Here is a 14,113-nt window from a genome sequence, read left to right on the forward strand (position 1 = left end):
TGGCACCTGTGAGACATGTTGGTGTCTTATGTGAAATCCATTCAAGCTCTTTGAACTCTAGTTCCATGGCAGATCTGTAACTAGAGGTAGCTATACACATGGGATCACTCGAATTGGACGTCATTGAAGCTAGGCTCATCACCATGTCTCGATTTGCCATCCATAGGATTGGAATATCATCCCTTAGGGTTTCCTTATTCGAGACTTTGTGACTTTCCCCTTTCTGTTTTTTTTTTCCTTTGGGAAAAGTCGTCATTTTCACCTCAAACCATACTCGAAAAGTCGAAGACACACCTAAACTATTGAAGTGACCTAATACACATCTATACGATTTAAAAGTGAAATTATTTACCCCTTCATAATCAGATTTTGTCTTAAATATGTGTACACGCGCTGACAAGTGTCAATAGCATTTTGTTTACTTTTTTTTCTTTTCTTTAAAGATTGATCTCTTTTCTTTTTCTAGATAAAAATTATCCCATATACACTACTGAGATACATGTTTATTTTTTGGGGAAGCCATATTGCCGAGAAAAACATGATTGTCTTGGTTATCAAGAATTTGAGAAACAAGAAAAGAGAAAAGGAGAAAGAAAATAACAGGAAAATAACTAGCTTAAAAATCTAAAAGAAGTCCGATTGAAGTCACCATTAGGAGTGGAAGTCAACTGTCACATCCCTTTTTCGCCCGCAAGACCGAGTCGAAGAATTTTTCCAATTAAAGTGACGATTTTGAATAGAGATTAATTTATTTACAGAATCACCATTTGTAATAGAGTTATGGTGTTCCAATTCACCTTTTTGAATCCCTAATAAAAAGAAAATGACTCTTTATTGGTTTGCGAAAACAGAAGACCGGGTAAGAAATTCTGTTGACCGAGGAAAAGGTGTGAGGCACCCCTCGAATCCCATTGTTCTAGCACGGTTATTGACTTATCTTAACTCAAATTATGTTGACAGATTATGTTAGTAGGCCCTAAAATCGCTCATTTTATTATACTAAAATTATTTAAAACTCTTGTATTAAACTGGTGAAAATTAATTTTAAGACGAACTTTGCCGAAGCACAATATTGCATCCTCGAATTATTTTTAAAGGTCTCAGAAAGATGCGTACACCACATTTTTAATCGAGATAAATATATCAAACGTGCCTAAAACTTGTCTAGCATTAAAAGGCGTTCATTCGTCTCTTATAAATTCGAGTAGCTAAATTTATTCATTTTTATTCTTTTCTTTCAAACCTTGAACTAATCCAAAACTTGTTTCCTCCCTCACAATATTTCTGCTCCCTCTTCTTTTAGTATTTGTGATAGTCTTAGATGAATCTTGATCTCAGTTCTCAGTTTACTCTATCTCACATTAACTAATGAAGAATTGTTTAAAATGGGGGTCACGGATTTCCAATTCTAGGCCAGCATTCTGATTTGAAATTTAAATTAAAATAAAATAAAATTAAATTAAAAAATAAACCAACAAAATAATTTGTGATTATGAAACACTTCCGGGAAATAAAGCAATAGTGCATCTAACTTGAAAAATAAAAATAAAATAAAAAAATGATCAAGACAACTTTTTTTTTTAAAAAAATAATAATAAAAAATGAAAATAACAAAGCATATGACAAAAACATTAGAAAACTATCAAATTTGAGTCAGTTAAGTCAATTCAGACAAACCCAAAACTAAGTAAATTACAATTACACCTAACCGTTGCATCTCTCGGGATATAAAACTAAAGGAGCCTACAATTTTAAACTAAGATCCTAATCAATTAACAAGACACTAATATATCTTTATAAATGTTAATAAATACAAAAATCATCTTGAATTAAACATAATCATGTAGAAAAGAAATTAACTAAAAGGGACACAAAACTAACTAGTGCGTAACTTTGCTATCCACAATATCATTAAAGGACAATTTTATTAAAATATTCTAGCAAATAGTTAGTCACTATTTTTTTTTTTTTTGCATGCATAAATGTATGAGTCATGAATTAATTTATATCACAAACTTAATCGCTAGTTGCATGTCAACTAAACGTAACTTTATGTCTTTCAACATTAATAAGTTTAACTTCATTCCAAAAATACAAACAAATGAATAACAAATGAAGACGTAAAGTTCAAACTACATATAAATAATAAATTGTGCATACTAAATTATATAAAACAACCCTTGAAATAACTTTATTCATATTTCAATTCATAACGAAACTTATAAAAATAAGTAGCACAGATTTGACAAGAACCTGTTTGATACATTGATTCGAATAAAGAAGCACCGCTACCAGAAATTCAAACGAAACTCCGAACTCTAAATCCAAACTCTTTTTCCTCTTTTTTTTTTACTTTGAGTTTTCTTTTGTTTTTTGTAAGTGTTTTCTTCCTTTTTCCTTTTTCTTTTCACTTTTGTTTTCTTTTGTTGCTTTTCTCCATTCTTCCCCTTATGTTTTTAAGTTTTCTCTTCCTTTTCTTTTTATCTCTCTCTTTGTCCGTGTGTTTTTCATTTTCGTGTGTGTGTGACAATATATAGGGTGTAGGGGGTTGGGAAGTCGAGGGAGGTTCAGAGAAATTAGGGGGTGGTTAGGATAGTTTTATAGGATAAGATTTATCCTTTTTTTAATAAATAATACAAATAAAAGAATATTAATTTTTTATTTTAAGAAAATACTATAATTTAAATAACTATAATTAAGGTAATATTAAAACTAGTAGTCTATTTATTTAAAAATAATGAAATATATTTTTGAATTTCTTTTTTGTATTATTTTTTTTAAATTTAAAATGTAACTTTATTTATTTATTTATTTTTAACTAAAAATTTATTAAAAATGAAATAAGAATTAAAATAATATCAAAGCAAATAAAATATTGAATGCCGATAAATAGGTTAAAATTCGGGGAGGGTCAAAAATCACGTGTCTACATCAGCTCCATCAATTTTTTCAGTAGTTGCACTAGCTCTAGCCTACTACTGCTTCTTCAATTACCAACTTCAATATTTATTTTTTAGTTTAAATTTGGGCAAAATCCATTTATTGATAAAGAAAAATTTGATCGTATCAAAGCAATCCGAACGAAACAAGAAAAATAACTTTAATTTTTTTACCATTTCACAATCTTTCACTATTTTGTAAAATTCGAGAAACTCAAATCCAATTCGATAAAATTCGAGCAAATCACAACCAAACTCATAAAAACCCCCAAATTCGAGCAAATCATAAACCCACAATCATACACACAATCGAATTTTCTCGAATTGGATTTATGATTTGCTCGAGCAAATCATAAATGCAAGAAACCCCCAATTCAACTTTGTAAAATTCGATAAATTCATAACTCAATTAGCAAAATTTGAGAAACCCACTACGCAATTCAGTAAAATACAAGAAATTTTGAACTCAACTCTTGAAATTCAGGATACCCACAACTTCATTTTGTAAAATTCAAACAATCCACAATTCAATTTGATTTTCAACTACCTACAACAAAATATCAAAAAAAAAGTTAAAAGGATAAGTATATATGTAAACTTAACGATGAATTAATGGAGGTTAGAGAAGAAATTAAGCTAAGAAATTAAAGATGACGTTAAGAAAGAGGAGGAAATATGAAAAAAGACAAAGATGAAGAGAAAAGAAAAAAGAAGAGGAAAACACATAAAAAAAGTAAAGAAAGAAAATAAAAACTATATAAATATCAAAAAGAAAAGTAATTGAATATAATTAGTTGTTAAAATTCAATTGAATGATGACATGTGGACGTTTTAATAAGTTTTTAATATTTTTTTGGCTTTTTACGCGCGTGTAGGAATGTGGATATCACTTTCTTTGTCAAGTCAGTTACGAGGAGTAAATAAATTCACTTTTAGATAGTATGAGTGTGTATTAGGTCACTTCAATAATTTAGGTGTGTCTTCGACTTTTCAGGAATAATTTAAGTTGGAAATAATGACTTTTTCTTTTTCTTTTTTTGTTTTGTCTGAAGATTGTTGACTATTTTTGTTGTGGGATGGGCTCATTTTGGGCCTAACTTTTTGGCTTCTTAGGCACTTTAGGCTACTAAGCATTTATGTAAACATTTCTTTATTAATTTTATAGTTTGGTGGCTTTGCCACCTTTTGAAGAAAAAAAGAAGAAGTAAATTAGCCTTTTATTTTTGGAAAATTGACGTCAACAAAAACAAAAATAATAAGAACCCTTTATTTGAGGAAACAGTCTCGCGCATAAAAAAACACTCAATAAAAATATTACCATAAACTTAGGAATTCAGCTATAATACAAAAAACTTTCTTTATTTATTTTTTAATATATTTATTATAATCATTGTTTTAAAAAATTTTCTTTTAAAAGTGTAGTAGAAAGAAAAATATTAATTAATTCTCCTACTATATATTTTAGGAGTCCTGTATAATTTAGGAACTCTAGTCAATATAATAAAAAATAATTAAATAATAAATTAAAAAAATAGTGAAAAAACAGTTTTGTCTAAAGATGAGTCTTTTAAAGAAGGGCAAAAAGTTCAAATCACTTTTCTAAGGCCTTCATATTTTTAATATATTATAGATTATAGATTATAAATATAGATATAGACTTATACACTGAATAAAGAATGTGTCAAAGGCAATTTTGAAATTAAAAAAATAAAATATCTTCTTAATTTTTTAAAACATTAATTATTTTGGACCATTTTTTTTAGAGATTAAAACATAGCAATTATTTTCAACTTGGGAGAGTATTAGTTTAGCACAGACCTACATCACCTGCATGCTAATTCATGATTTTAATAGATCCAGTTTGCACAGGGTTGTGTGTAGAATCTGCAAACAACTGTTTTTAATAAGTTACGATAAATAATTTCAAATGAAAAAAGTAAATAATTAGTACAATTTTTACACATTAACATTCAGATACTTATTTGATTAGAATAAGTATAAAAATATATACTTGCTTAGAATAGCACCTTTTGAAAAGAGATATTTATTTGATTGAGAAGGACTGGGAGGCCAAGGAGGATTTATATAACAAGAAGGTAGTATGAGAAATGGCATGCTGTTGAAATGGATTATTTTAAAATATAGTTTTTTTTTATTAAAATATTATTGTCGAAATATATTGGTGATAAAATAACAATAGTAATTCCTATCACGTTAGGTTTTGATTTAATGCTCGATATTTAATATTCTTGAAAATTTAGTAAATTCGAATTTGTATACCGCAGAGTATATTTCGGAAGACGGTGTTTTCAGTAATAAAAAATTTAACTCAAATTTGAGAATTCTGATTAAGAGTGAAAAAATTTAAATGTATATTTCAGCCGACAACATCTTCAACAAAATTTTTGTGACGAGAGATCTTTGATTATGAATGAAAAAAATTAGAAATATAAATTATTCTAGTTACACTCTAACACATGTCAATGAATAATAAATACTATAGTTATACCAACATGAATTGTGGTGCAGTGGATGAGGCTGCTTCATCCTTAATCAGAGGTCGAAGGTTCGACCCTGGGTATGGAGAAAACTCTGTTGGAAGCGCTGCCACTTTAATAGGCCCTGCAATGTACGATTTAAATTAATCGGAGCTCCAATACAGGTACAGAACACCAAATGAAAAAACAAAAAAAACATGCTATAGTTATATTCATGAGTTGTCCCCAAGTGGCTTGAATATTGTAGTAAGTACTTAGGATAAATTGTCATCAAATAAGATCAAGTCCTAAAGAATGATATAATTTTAATCACCATGACACTTGTTCATCATAGACAAATGACATAAGAGAAAAAGCATATATCTTCTCATTATCTTTCAAAGTTCAAAGAAGTGGCATAATGGATTACTATGCACTTGTAATAGGATCAATTTTTGCTTTAAGTTTTCTTTTGACTCTATCCAAAATAACCACCAAGGGTAGCAAAAAGCTTCCACAAGGGCCAATAATTGGAAACCTTCACTTATTAGGTGCAAAACCACATGTATCACTAGCCAATCTTGCAAATATTTATGGTCCAATTATGAGTTTAAAACTAGGACAAATGACAGCAGTGGTCATTTCTTCATCAACCATGGCAAAACAAGTCCTTAAGTATCAAGATCAAGCTTTTTCTAGTAGATTTGTACCTGATGCTGTTCAAGCACACAACTATTACAAATTCTCGATGGCATGGCTTCCTGTTTGTCCTCAATGGCGAACACTTAGGAGAATATTGAACACAAGTATGTATATTGTAGACACCTAATTTCGTCCCTCCCCTCGTTTTCACCTATTGTTTACCTTATCCTACCGTGTACCCTCATCCGTGGGATAATCCCTCCACAAAATGACAAAATAACAACCCCTAATTAATTTTGTTTTATCCTAATATTCTAACAACCCACCCAATTAAAAAACAACACCTACCTACCCTATCCTAGCAAACTCTACCCCACCTCACCACTACCCCCCTACCCCACGTGACCCCACCCTCACCACATATACATACCCACACTTCACGGAATACAGGAGGAGGCCATTTTTTAATCAAAAAGAGAAAACAACAATTTAAAAGGATTTTTTTTCTTTTCTTCTTCGGAGGATACACCATAAGGATTTTTTTTCTTCTTTGATACATACAATTCTCACTCACTGGAGGTGGGCTCACGAATTCACACACACAGATACACAGTACCACTTTTCCATTTCCAAAAACAGGAATTCACTCACTGAAATTCCCATAGTACATAGACATCACTCATCTTCAACCCCACAAAAATCTTACATACACATACACATTGGAAGAGACGAGAAAAAAAAATGAGTTGATCGAGAGAGAGCGCAACGAAGAGAGAAGAGAGTGAGGCGAGAGAAAACAGTGAGATCGAAAAGAGAGTGAGAGATCGGAGAGAGGTATTTCCGGCGAGATATCACCGAAAAACGCTACAACCATTTGCTTTTCTCCCATTTGTCGACAATACCGAGCTCACCGGAGCTCCGATGTAGTAAAACACGATGTCTAGCCCTTTGTTCCGTCCGAATCCGCATCAAACCATTTTTCGACCTTGGAATCTGGTCTGTTTTCATGGTTGTCATCATCGTCTGCGTTGCCGGAGAAGAAACAGTGAGATCGAGAAGGGAGTGACAGATCGAGAGAGAGAACTGCGCGTGAGAGAAAGAGTCATGAAGAGAGAGAGAGTAACAGAGAAAGAGAATCAAGACGCAGTAGAGAATCAAGAGGGAGAGATCGGGGGGGGGGGGGGAATCCGGTCGTTGTCCAAGAAATTCTGGCAAAATTTTTGTCGAAATCGGTGACCAGTTATCTCTTTCAGTGTACTCAATTTCGCAGTCCTCAAACTCGCTGGAATCTATTGCTTTTGACGGACGCTGCCGCTGTTAAAAGGAATTATCACACTGTTTCAATCGTTTTCTTACGAAAAATCTCAATCGGGTCTTTTGTGAGAAGTTTTCGGGTTGTTGTTTCTCTATACGGAGTTGGGTTTCGTCGTTGTTGAGGTTCAATTCGGGGGTATTCCGGCGGTAGCTTTGTCGAACAATTCGGGATTGAAATAAAAATTGAAGTCCAATTCTATCTCCTCTTTCTTTAAATTTTACGTAATTGTGAATGATTTGTGCTTAAATGCTTGAATCTTCGTTGGATGTATTGTTTGATGTTGATTTTAGATTTTAAAAAGTGTTTTGATAACCAGAAAATTTGTTAACCATGGCTTGAGGATTAAACTTGTTGATTTGGGGGGTCGGGATCGAAAATTGCTAATCGAATAAGTTGAAGGTTGTTGTTTTGATTCATTACTGAATATTGTCAAATTGGATTGTATCTTGATAAGTCAAGCGGGTAGGCAAAGTTTAGGAATAAGTGTTTCATTGGATGTTTGAATGTGCGTGTGAATGTTTCTTTCTAGTTTATCGTTTAATTCAAATGTATTCATTTAGCCGGGGAATGCCCCGAGATCACTTGTATTTGTTCACCGGGGAATGCCCCGACGGATCATGTTGGCGGAAAATGATCATGATGAAGGCCCGCGACATCGGGTAAGGCATTGGAGCTTAGTCTAGATTTAGTTTAGACTAGGATTTATATTTCGTATTTTTCTATTTTTGGACTGTATAATTGGACTGGACTTTACATTTTTGGATTGTTTTGTTTTGTTTATTGTTTGATTATTTTGCGTGCTTTTGTGTGGTTTATACATTTCGTAATGCCAAAATAGTCGATACACTCTACCAAGCGACCGTGGTTGAACCACGGGATCGAGGGGTGCCTAACACCTTCCCCCGGTCAACAGAATTCCTTAGCCGGAGTCTCTGTTCGCAAACCAGTTTAAAGAGTCAAATGGTTTTGAAAAGAATTTTTCAATGGTGACTTGGCACACCAGATTATGCCAAGTGGCGACTCTGAGTAAAAAATGTAAATAATCCTTTTCCAAAACAAATTTTCATTTCTTGTCACTTAAATAATAAAACCCTTTCGAACTTAAAATATAAATCTTTTGGAGTACGTAAACAGGGGTGTGACATATATTCTCTTCGAATATGCTTGATGCAAATCAACAGAAAGTGAAAGAGTTGATTGCTTACTGTGCAGAGTTGATTGCTTACTGTGCAAAATGTAGTCAAGAAGGTGAAGCTTTGGAGATAGCTCAAGTTGTTTTCAAGACTAATCTCAACTTGTTGTCCAGCACTCTTTTCTCCAAGGACTTGGTTGATCCTTTCTCGAATGCAAAGGTAGACAGATATGAATAATGTAATTGTTAAATTGAATGTGTTGTTATACTTTCTCAGTTCAGTTTTATTTGTCCATTATATTAAAAATAAAAGCCCTATTTTATCAGTGCAGTTAGAAAATTAAGAGATAATTTATCGCTTAGTTCAATTTATTACTCTTATTATTAACTACAATTATTTTTCAATACATTTCCCAAATATATTAAATTTACGAATAAGGGACAAATGTATCTCGAACTATGATAAATGGTATATATAGACCATTCGTCATATTTTGGGTATACATTTATGCCCCTCACGTTAATAAAATGGTACATCTATGCCCTCACACTAACGGGAAGGGTAGGAGTATATGTGTACCTAAAGTATGACAAATGACATATACGTACCATTTATAATAGTTTGGGGTATATTTATTCCTTTTTTATTTTAATTTTTTTTACCCTAGATAATTAACTCAAGCCCACTACCTGACCCTGTAAGCTCACTACCCAACCCAATCTCAATTAAAATTCAAGAGACACATATTTAACAGATGTAATTTTTTCCACCCCTATAACGATATACATACACAATACAATAGCACTCACTACTATCAATTAAAAAAAAATCATTAACTCATAACACCCAAAAATAACACTAAATAAATTGAACCCCTCACGTTTCAATTTTTAGCGAAATTCTATTGGGGAAACACCATCCACCAACGATAAACACTGCATAGCCACTGTCTCCGTCGAACTGAAAATACCCGATCGGCAAACCATCGCACTATCCCTAGCTCCAATAAACTAAGAGAGTATCGAATTTGGAACAAAAATATAGAGGTCGGATGGTTTGAAGGGATTCAATGGGTTTATTGGGTCGGATAGTGGATTTGAGTTAATTAGCTGGGATAAAAAATTAAAATGAAAGAGTGACAAATAAACCCGAACTATGATAAATGATCCGTATATACCTTCTGTCATACTTTATGTACACATGACTCAACCATTAGTGTGAGGGGTATATTCGCACCATATTATTAACGTTAGGGCCATATGTGTATCCGAAATATGATGGATGGTATATACATATTATTAATCATAATTCGGGGATATATTTTTTCCCTTTTTCGTTAAGTTTATTATATTTAAAGAGTGATACAAAAAGACTTCATTCTACTCATTATTTCCTTAAAAAGCATGTTAAGTCAATGTAGAACAAGTAAAAAATGAACGAAGAGATTACTACTGAAATAATGTGATTTTAACATTCTTACTCTCATTTTGACTTTTATTTTTTGGATAGTAAATTAAATGGTGTATTGAATATGATATACTGTTTATGACCCTTTTTTTTTTGGATCTTAAGGTAGAGTTGAAGGACGTTATCTGTGGTATCATGACTGAGGAAGGAAAGCCTAACCTGGTGGATTTTTTTCCTATACTTAAAAAGATTGATCTTCAAGGAATAAGACATCGCACATTTATTTATTTTGGTAAGTTATTTAAATTTTTTGATGATTTGATTCATGAACGAAGAAAAGAGGATGCAGTGAAACAAGTGATGTTTTGGAAGTGTTTCTCAATATCATCGAAAAAAATCCCGAAGAGATCAATCATAATCATATCAAATCTGTGCTCCTGGTTTGTTCTCTCTTCTCGTAAATTTATGAATTTAAGTTATATACACCGTCACTATGACTCCTATATATATATCATATTAGTTGTTCTAGTGAATTGTGAAGTGATCTAGCTACTCCTATTGTTTCCTTTTTAAAATATTGATGGCATGTTATGACTTTGATGTAAAAATGTCACAGGACCTATTTAGTGGGGGTATTGATACAACTACAAATACATTAGAATGGGCAATGACATAAATTCTTAAACAACCTAATATTATGAAGAAAGCTCAAGATGAACTTGCAAAAATTACTGGAAAAGAAAAATCAATAGAAGAAGTTGATGTTTCCAGACTCCCTTACTTGCAATGCATAATCAAGGAAACATTAAGAATGCACCCACCGAGTCAGTTCTTAGGCCCGCGCAAGGTGGAGCGAGACGTTGAACTGTGTGGTTACATCATTCCGAAGGGCTCACAGGTATAGTAACGAAGTAATCTCATGAAAATATGATTCATTCAATTCCCCAATAGTTGAATATTGACTGACATATTTTCAGGAAGGGTCAATTTGGACGCATCCCAAGTCGATTCATTTAAAGTTAGTTAATTTGGGCTTAATATATGATTCGAATTGACCCCTTAAAAGTCTAAAACTTTTTAAAATATTTTTTAACCTTTTTTTGTTTAATAAGATACTGTCATAATTTTAAAAAATTGGGCTAAATATAAAATGTATTTATGTAATTTCCTCATTTATTAATACTAAAAATTACACAAACCCATAATTTAAGTTTCACTTATTACAAAAAATTCCATCTCTTCAAACATATTACAAAAATCCCATTTTTCTCTAAAAATACATATACATAACTTTCTATGTATATGTCGGCCCTGTTATGTATATGAATCGATTTTGTTATGTATATGTCGGTCTTGTCATACTTGTTATGTACATGTCGGCCTTATCATACTTTTTATGTATATGAATCGGCCTTGTTATGTATATGTCAGCCTTGTCATACACAAAGATTTCTATGTATACCCGGCCTTTGTTATGTATATGAATCGGGAGAGAGAGTAAAGTAATTAAGGAAGTGAGAGAGAATGTAAATAATTCTAATAAGGTTGAGATTTATGTTATTTTTACTTATTAATAAGCCTATTGTTGATTTGCCCAAAATCTTACAAGTCCATTTTGACACTCTTAACCACAGGTATTAGTCAATGTGTGGGAAATTGGTCGAGATTCTACTTTCTGGAAGGATCCTTTAGTATTCAAACTTGAGAAGTTTTGGAATTCGAATTTAGATGTACGAGTGAAAGATTTTGAACTAATCCCATTTGGGGCGGAAAGAAGAATGTGTCCGGCCTCATCACTCGCACTGAGAATGGTTCCAGTAATGTTGGGGTCGCTCTTGAATTCCTTCAATTGGAAACTCGAGGGAGACAACGGGCCAGCAGAACTAAACATGGAGGAGAGATTTGGTCTCACTTTAGCAAAAGTTCATCCTTTGCGAGTTATTCCATCTCCTCGTTGACATTTTTATGAGAATAATCTTGAATGTAGTAGGGTCTTGAATTTTTTTCCTTTTTGTCATGTTGTTTATGTACTGACGTCTCGGGGGCACCATGTTTATTGATGCAGGTTCAGATTCTCTAAAATAGCAGATGTTCGTGTTAGGCTTTAGTATCGTTTTCAATTGATATTTTAGTGGGCTTCATCTCTCTCTGAAGTAGTCTATGTCTAGTATTTTTTGATTATATGTATAGGTCGATATAGGAATAAACATTAAGTTCAATATATTTTGACTATTGATCTTGAAAATTTATGCATGAAAGTTGAGGGTGAAAAGTTCTAGAACACCAATTTCCAAGGTCATTATTTGGTTTTATTTACAACTAATTGCTTAAATAAAATATTATGTACCTATTAGATGTTTCTTTGTTATTATATGGGTGATAAATGGGAAACATCGTACATGTTACAAGAGATTTGGGCCAGCACCACATGATCAAATCTTGATCTGATTTGGGTAGAATTAGAATGAGTGTAAGTGGGATAAAATATAAATGAAATACATTGTTTAATTGAAAATGGATTCAAAATTTAGAATTTATAGATTCTAAATTAAATGTTGACTTTATATATTTCGATATTTAAATATTTAATAAATTTTCTAACATAAACAAATATATAGTTTAGCATAAATCTACGGAGTTCGGCCAAACCCATAAGTTGCCTAGCTCTCCCTTTATCACTTTTAATTTCTTACATGAACAACTTCATGTATGAAACTCACACAATTAATAGTTGAGATGTGTTTTTGATGAATAGTCGGTCATAGTTTATGTAGGAAACTAGCCCACCTGTGTAACTTTTTTTAAATAAAAATCTTGATCCTACACTACACCAAAAAAGATATTTAGCTGCAATTAGTTAACAACAATAGTTTTATCGTCAATAAGTACTTATGTTTCTAGAAATAATTATTAGTGACAATTACATATTAATGCTCTTTGTAAATTCCTCTTTAAAGCTTATAGTGACATTGGATTTAATGACATTAACTAATGTCGATAAAAACTTTAATATTCTTTATTAAAGTGCATATTTATTATCGTTAAACGCCTTAATTGTTCTAGTGATCCTTAGTTCGAAATGCATCCTTTACCTTTCCTTGAAAGTGTGTGGTGTATGATGTCTATATCTTGAGGCAGTGATAAGATCTGCATATATTTTACTTAGATGTTATTGATGTTATTGTTTGGGTGTGTGTGTGTTTAAGGTAGGTTTCTTATTTGAACGTTATTTATTTTTTAATGCGAATACTTATTTGTTTTGAATAGCTCTTATTCACTTTGATCTTGTACAAAATCTTAAAATTATTATGAGGTTATTCACTTAAAGATTAGTGATAAATGAGACTAATTTTTATAATTAGTATATCCAGTATAATTGCGCAACTATCACTATTTGTCTTCCTTGTACATGCAATAAACACTAACCATTACCATCAGCCACCTTCCACTACTAGTCACCACCATATTATCACGGTAACAATAACAAATAAACAGTTCGATGCACCAAAACTTTTATTATTGGTGTCAAACAGGCCGGGTCGGGCCAATATGGAACCGGCCCTTCTATTTTAACCGGGTTGAGGGCCGGTTAAGGGCTGGTTTTGGTGCTAGACGGGCCGGGCCGGGTAGGGCCAATATGGAACCGGCCCTTCTATTTTAACCGGGTTGAGGGCCGGTTAAGGGCTGGTTTTAGTGCTAGACGGGCCGGGCCGGATTGGGCCAAACAGTAAAAAAATTAAAACTCATCCTAACCCGGCCCACTTAACCCAACCCGGTCAAAAATATATAAAAAAAAAATTCTTTCAATATTCATTACATATACCCACCTATATACATTATAAATATGTTAAATAATATATATACACTATATATATAGTATATACTACATTAGAATTTAAAAAATATACACACATATACACAATTAGTCAATTACTCATATATACTCACCATTCAATGTATGTATACTACTACTTATAAAATATACTACAATATATATACATTACAATATATATAGATATACTTATATACTAATTCATAAAACATATACACATGTATACGTTAAATATACAAGATATATAAATGTGTATATGCACCATACAATGTATATATACAACTACTTATAAAATATACTACAATATATATAGATATAATTATATACTAATTTATAAAGCATATACACATGTATACGTTAAATATACA

The 14,113-nt window shown here is 31.9% G+C and overlaps 1 pseudogene; it reads left to right on the forward strand.

Moving 5' to 3' along the window:
• The first annotated feature begins 5,837 nt into the window (after positions 1–5,837).
• LOC107866507 lies at positions 5,838–12,138 on the forward strand (annotated as a pseudogene).
• The last annotated feature ends 1,975 nt before the right edge of the window (positions 12,139–14,113 follow it).

The sequence above is a fragment of the Capsicum annuum genome, chromosome 3 (genome assembly GCF_002878395.1).
Source record: "Capsicum annuum cultivar UCD-10X-F1 chromosome 3, UCD10Xv1.1, whole genome shotgun sequence".
Lineage (NCBI taxonomy): Eukaryota > Viridiplantae > Streptophyta > Magnoliopsida > Solanales > Solanaceae > Capsicum > Capsicum annuum.